The sequence below is a fragment of the Epargyreus clarus genome, unplaced genomic scaffold, assembly GCF_041222505.1.
Source record: "Epargyreus clarus isolate Ecla_fem2 unplaced genomic scaffold, WU_Ecla_fem_2.2 ptg000033l, whole genome shotgun sequence".
NCBI lineage: Eukaryota > Metazoa > Arthropoda > Insecta > Lepidoptera > Hesperiidae > Epargyreus > Epargyreus clarus.
This window is the reverse complement of record NW_027332238.1, coordinates 5344308-5350613: the sequence shown is the minus strand read 5'-3', so window position 1 is coordinate 5350613 and position 6306 is coordinate 5344308. Positions and strand designations below refer to the sequence as shown.

The 6306-nt window shown below is 35.3% G+C and overlaps 1 non-coding gene across 1 annotated transcript; it reads right to left on the bottom strand.

The window, feature by feature from the left end:
* Positions 1-2846: 2846 nt before the first annotated feature.
* LOC140755689 (U2 spliceosomal RNA) lies at positions 2847-3039 on the bottom strand. Its single transcript, XR_012103824.1, has one exon. It is a non-coding gene; the product is annotated as a U2 spliceosomal RNA (small nuclear RNA).
* Between the last annotated feature and the right edge of the window lie 3267 nt (positions 3040-6306).

The window sequence follows — 6306 nt, the reverse complement described above, 5'->3', positions numbered from 1 at the left end:
AAGGTACAAGTCCGCAGTTACACCAACCCAAGAGTTAAATGGGAGTTCGGAGTCGTCATCCGAAGATTAGGTAGACTCCATTATGAAGTCAGAACTGAAAATGACATACTGGTGCGCCGTCACCTTGACCAAATGCTGCCGGCGCCCCTGGTGGTGTAAGTGAAAATAGCGGTGGAGGACTGTTGGATATCAAGTCTCCAGGCAACCGAGTTGTTGACTGTCAATAGAAAAATATGGATATAATTGAATAAAGTATTATTTTACATTCCTTATTATTTTATTTGATAACCTTAATTCGTCAACTTGAACACAGATGGCAGTAATACACATTTTTTTATAATCCGTGCAGAAATCTTAAAATTGCGTGAAGTATATTTTATATTCCCATTATAAAATTCAAAATTATATTACCATATTATCCAAATAATATGTTTTATCAACAAAAGCTATGTTGAATTCTGGATTGATAAAATAACGTAAAAGAGTGTTTGTTATTTTTAAACGTACAATTACAACTGACAGACTTGACAGCACAAAATCAAAACGCCATTATGATTTAGGGTACAAATAATTTGTGTACAAAGTGTTTTAAATATGAATAAACAAAGTGCATTTATTAATGAAAAATGCGATGTACCTGTAACATTCGGCCAAATGTCACAGGCACATCGCATTGATCCATTTATATTGCTGGTTGTTAATACTTTATGTCACTTATTAAATACTTTTCTATTTTATATTTTAGAATGTTCAGTCTTGCTTGGAGTTATGGTACAGGATCCCTAGTATAGTTTTCATCATTTATTACTAACAAGCTGATTTTTCGTGAGTAGCTTCGTTTCGACAAGACGCCCAACATTTTTCCTTACAGCAATGTTGGTAAATGGTAGCTTGATGGGGCAGCAAGGATAAAATATGTTGACCGGACGAATTCTAAAAATTTATTACTAACCAAATTTTTCTTTGTTAAATTACAAATCTTGTAGGATTAATAAAAGTTACCCTTTTTTTTGTAGGACATTGTTTTATTTAGATAAAAATTATATTATCCTATCACGTGATACCTTTGTCCTACAGTTACTAATAAAAAAAATAATCCTGCGGAATTAACATCTTTTCAGCGTAGGTCCGAGATGACATACCATGTAATTTGTAGGACAATGTGCATGGTAGACTATGTAAATGGTAGACAGCCAATAAAAAAAAAATCAGCTGGTTAGTAATTATTTTTCATGACCTTGTTTATGATACATGATGGAGAGGGGGGACGCCTTAATAAAAACCTTATATTTTGTAGGACAAAAATTTTTTCACGTTATTTAAATAATTATCTTGATAATTAACAAAGAAAAATTTGGTTAGTAATAAATTTTTAGAATTCGTCCGGTCAACATATTTTATCCTTGCTGCCCCATCAAGCTACCATTTACCAACATTGCTGTAAGGAAAAATGTTGGGCGTCTTGTCGAAACGAAGCTACTCACGAAAAATCAGCTTGTTATTAATAAATGATGAAAACTATACTAGGGATCCTGTACTATTATGAAATGTCAGCTGATATTTGCAATGTCTTATATAATGGAGATATGATAAAATAGTGGATAAAGATGTATTAATGTAAATGTTGATGATTATGGAAGAATATATTGTATTTCTGGAATTCCTTCTGAGCGTTTTCATAGCATAAAAAATGCTATGCAATAGCTTTACCGTGGCAGTCTCCGAGTGCCACACATATTTTTTGTAGATCTTTAACTTAGTATTAATTACGGCGTAACCTTTTACGAGTTTTGGCGGCAGCATACACGAGCCGCGGTTGTACGAAGACGATTCGTCCGCTCTTCGGAGCGGACGCGGGGGCAGGGAACATTAATCACTCTTTAGGTGTTTGTCACGCATTTTTATGTCAAAAATGCGTGTGATATCTAGTAATTAAAAAAACCATTACATAAAAAAATGCTTTATTCTTTATAAATTACAAGTTATTTACTGAAAAATATTTTCTTCTGCTACAAGTCCGGAATTTTCTTCTTTTCGGTCTTTATTGTTAAATTTTATAGTATAAAAGATTCTCATTCTTATGAACAGCTTTTTTTAAATGAGGTATTGGGAAACAAGGACAAGGTACTGTAAAACTGATTTTATCTAATTCCTTGTAAATAAATTCCGCCACTTTGCAGTTTACGTGTTCTCTCTTAAAGCAACTACGAAAAATGTCATCCATTCACAATTGTTCACAAATTTATTACAATCGGTCACACGGACTTATAATTCGAGTAAGTACCTACAAATTAATTTAATTATAGTTCCTATTTTTATAAAGTTTTTATTTATGTGTATAATAATTAAATTACTTTGGAATAATATATATAATATTAGAAACATATGATTTAAAACACCTACAAATTATAATAATAATATTATAACAATAAATCATTCTTACATTTCAAAATCACCAGGAAGTGTAAAAAATGATAACTCCGGTTTTGATGAAGCCGAGTTTAAACAGCCGTATACCACGCAATACTTTCGTGGCATTTTTAAAAAGATCGCGGGAAAAAATAGCAAATAAATAACAACGTGACCGCTCGTTTTGATGCGACACTCGCTACTGAAGCACCGGGAGAACCACTTAAGGGCCTCGTAGGCTTTGTAGGGAGTTTCCGTACTGTCCATATTTCTACTGTGACCGGGAGAACCACTTAAGGGCCTCGTAGATGCGCTTGTTTGTGTGAGTGTGCCGTTTCGAGCGCTTTGTAGGGAGTTTCCGTACTGTCCATATTTCTACTGTGCCGTAGTCCGATAGCTCATACTCGTATTATGCTATTTGATAGTAATACAGGTTATTTATGTGGGCCGATCCCGGCGGCACTGCAATGCCGGGCCGACCCGCGACGGGAGTGGAGCGAGCCCCGAACATCCCGTCAAGTCACAAAAATCAGTTTAATATACTGGTCCCGACGTGCGGGAACTTTCAGATATTAAGCTGAAAAGAACAGATACTACACTTTGATCTTAGCCAAAAGGCCGAGAAGCGATACCAAATTTAAAGTCCCGTGAGGTTTTATACAACCTACGTCGTGTTCTCAACAGCGTGATTCAGAAATCCGAAGTAAAATGATGTAGCGACATCTAGTGTCAACCAGTAAAAACTCATAAAAATCGCCCTCTAGCGGGACGCGTATTAAGCTGATACTATGTACTGCGTCACTAGATGGCGCTGTTATTAATTATTTATTAATACGTTAACTATGTAATACTAATAACAATAACATTTTCAAATAGAAACCAATAATAATAATTTATATCACGGCGTGCGTAAATGGACGTTTTACGCACGCTTCGCGTGCGCAAAACCCCCATTTCCGACCCCGTAATATAAAATTTTATACAACACGCGGACGAAAAATGTTTTTCTGACTCGTGTGATTGCAGTCCTCGCCTGCGGCTCGGCCTGCAAACTCACACTTGTCAGAAAAAAATTTTTCGTCCTCGTATCGTAATGTACTATTATTACTACTTTTAAGCAAATGTTTTTTCTAGTATTGAAAATTGTCAAATTCTATTCTGCTGTTCGTACATTTTAGACTCTTATTTGTAGTGCGCTAAGCGGACGAATAAAATATAATTGTTCGAATATTATTTTGTCGCCAAAAGGTTATTTCTTCGTCAATTAAATCCATTATATTCTTTTCGTTATATAAACAGACGAATAGCACTAGATTTTTGTCTGTACGGCTTAACGGAAGCAAAATAAATGCATTATTGTTATTATCTATCGAATATTTAGAAATGATTATCGTGTTGCTAATTTAATTAATTAACATTATCTACTTTAATAATTAATTGGAAAATTAGGTGCACTAACGACTTGGGTTACCTGTGATGTTAGTTTTAAGCTTATACTTAATCACACAAAATTATTATTCGGTATTTAGTAAACTCTATTAAATAAATTAGACCCAACCGGTTACACCACTATAAACATTGTTTAAAGTTGTAATTCAAGCCAAAAATATCTGGAAAAATAGCTATATACTCATAAAATAAAGTCACATGACGTAAATTTTGAAATATTTTTGTTTTACTTTCCTTCTTAAGCGATAAATACACTATTTATTGATTAAATACTAATTAATAAACTATTACATACTAATACCTTCTTATGTGCATACATACGTACACACACGCTGTTTTAATTTTAAATTTATTCACCTTCATAAGATAAAAACTAGCTTTCACCCCTCATTTATCCGCTTTTTCTTTTAAGGGATGCATTTTCAAAAATTAATTTTTAATATTCATAGCGTTAGCAATATATTCAAATTATTTAATTATAGTACTATTTTATTTAATTATTTTATGTTATTTTCATGATGTGTTATTTTTATAATAATAAGTGCCCATTTATATAGTCACTGGCTGTATGGGTTATACGATTGTGTGCATTAGCATAAACAAAGAAAAGGAACGCGTTTGGCGTGAGACTTGTAATTTACGCGGGAATAAAAAAAGTTGTAAATTGGACCCATAGATTAGTAAAGATTACTCACTCCTAACAAGAAAATGTACCCAGTTTTGAGAATTGAAATAGTTGCGTAAAAAAGTTTTGCCACGTCTCCATGCTGAAATGTCCCTAAAATATTTGAAATAATTATTTACTTATTATGTAAATTTCGCAGTATTAGTTATTTATTCGTAAATTTTCTCTAAAAATGTTTTTATTTGTCAAGAATTCAAAAAATGAACTTACTAATAAGCTGCTTGTGGTTTCATTCAATTTCAAGGCGGCGAAGTATCTTTACTAATCTATGATATAGAAAAATGAGGCTTGTACGTGGTTCTGTATGGGACAGCATGGAGCATACTGGCTTACGGTGAGCCACTATCAACAAATAATATGAAATTGGTTTAACAGCGCAAATCGATTACAATGGCCGGCATTGGCCACTAGTGGTCGGGTCTTGCGGGCCAGAGTTGGGACTTTCGTTATTATTTAGTGGTGATATGTATAAAACAGATGTATATTGAAGTGTTTTTATCTATCCCTCGGGGACGGTTTTTTTTTTGGGATAAAAGGTATAGTCGGCGCCAAACTTCTAGTCCGCTCTGAAGCTGTGCGCAGGTTTAGTTAGCATATACTCCGTAACGTAAGGGCACACTAACGCAGCTATGTCCCCGTGGGCGAGAGCGGCGGGGGGTGCCGGGGACCGCGGTGTTTTCATCCCGCTAATATCTACAATTTGCTGTTGCGACGCGACTCGTTTCTATATTCGGAGCGGACTAGTAGTTTGGCGCGGACTATACCCTATATCCTTTTCTGAACTGACAACGTGTGGACAAAATTTCATGGCAATCAGTTATGTAGATAAGGCGTGAAAGTGTAACAAACACAAAAAATCAAACACCATATTAGTTAGGACGCACACGTATGGAGTTTCTTGCGCCTCTTCTTCTCCATAGCGAAATACCTTCCGAAGCGGTGGTAGTTTGTTGACTTTCAAAAAGTATTCTATATGAATCAATTTTGAATAAATGAGATTTGAATTTGAATTTGACTTGAGGTCGGGGCAACGTGCTGGAACGTAGCCTTGAATATTCTTTGAATTTTTTTTGAAAATCGTATTTTTCAATTTTATTTTATAAGCTGTACTACAGATTTAGTAAGAAGTAAGTATTTCTGAATACATTTTGAAAGTAAAGTTTGTGAATCTACTACCGTTTGGGAAAGTGCTTCGCTATGGGAAAGAACGCTTTCTACACTCACAGCCCCACTAGGATTCTCTGTATCGTGGGTGCCATGGACACACACATAGACAAATACACAAACACCCAGACCCAGAAACAGAAATCTAAATTCATCATTTAGATATCCGTCTGGCCGCGGATCGAAACCGGGACCCTCTACGTGTCAGACCGGTATGGTGACCGCTCCGCCACGCGGGTCGTCAAATAAAAGAAAATATAATTATTGTTTTAAAAATAGTTTATTATACATCTGTTATATACAATTTAGATATACATTAAAGATCTATTATGGAAGCGGTGATAACTTAGTGGTGAATGCATGGCCCAAGGTTCGAAGCCGGGTCAGTATAGTCCGCGTAAAACTGCTAGTCCGCACCGAATATAGAAATGAATCGCGTCGCCATAGCAAATTGTATGACTACACCTGCTCGCAACAACTTCAGAGCGGGCTAGCAGTTTGGTGTGGACTAGGCGATGCTTTAACCGTCTTATTCCTCAGTGGCAACTCTTGTGATCGTCTTCAGGTAGAACCTTCTATATGGAGTTGGTTACAGATGT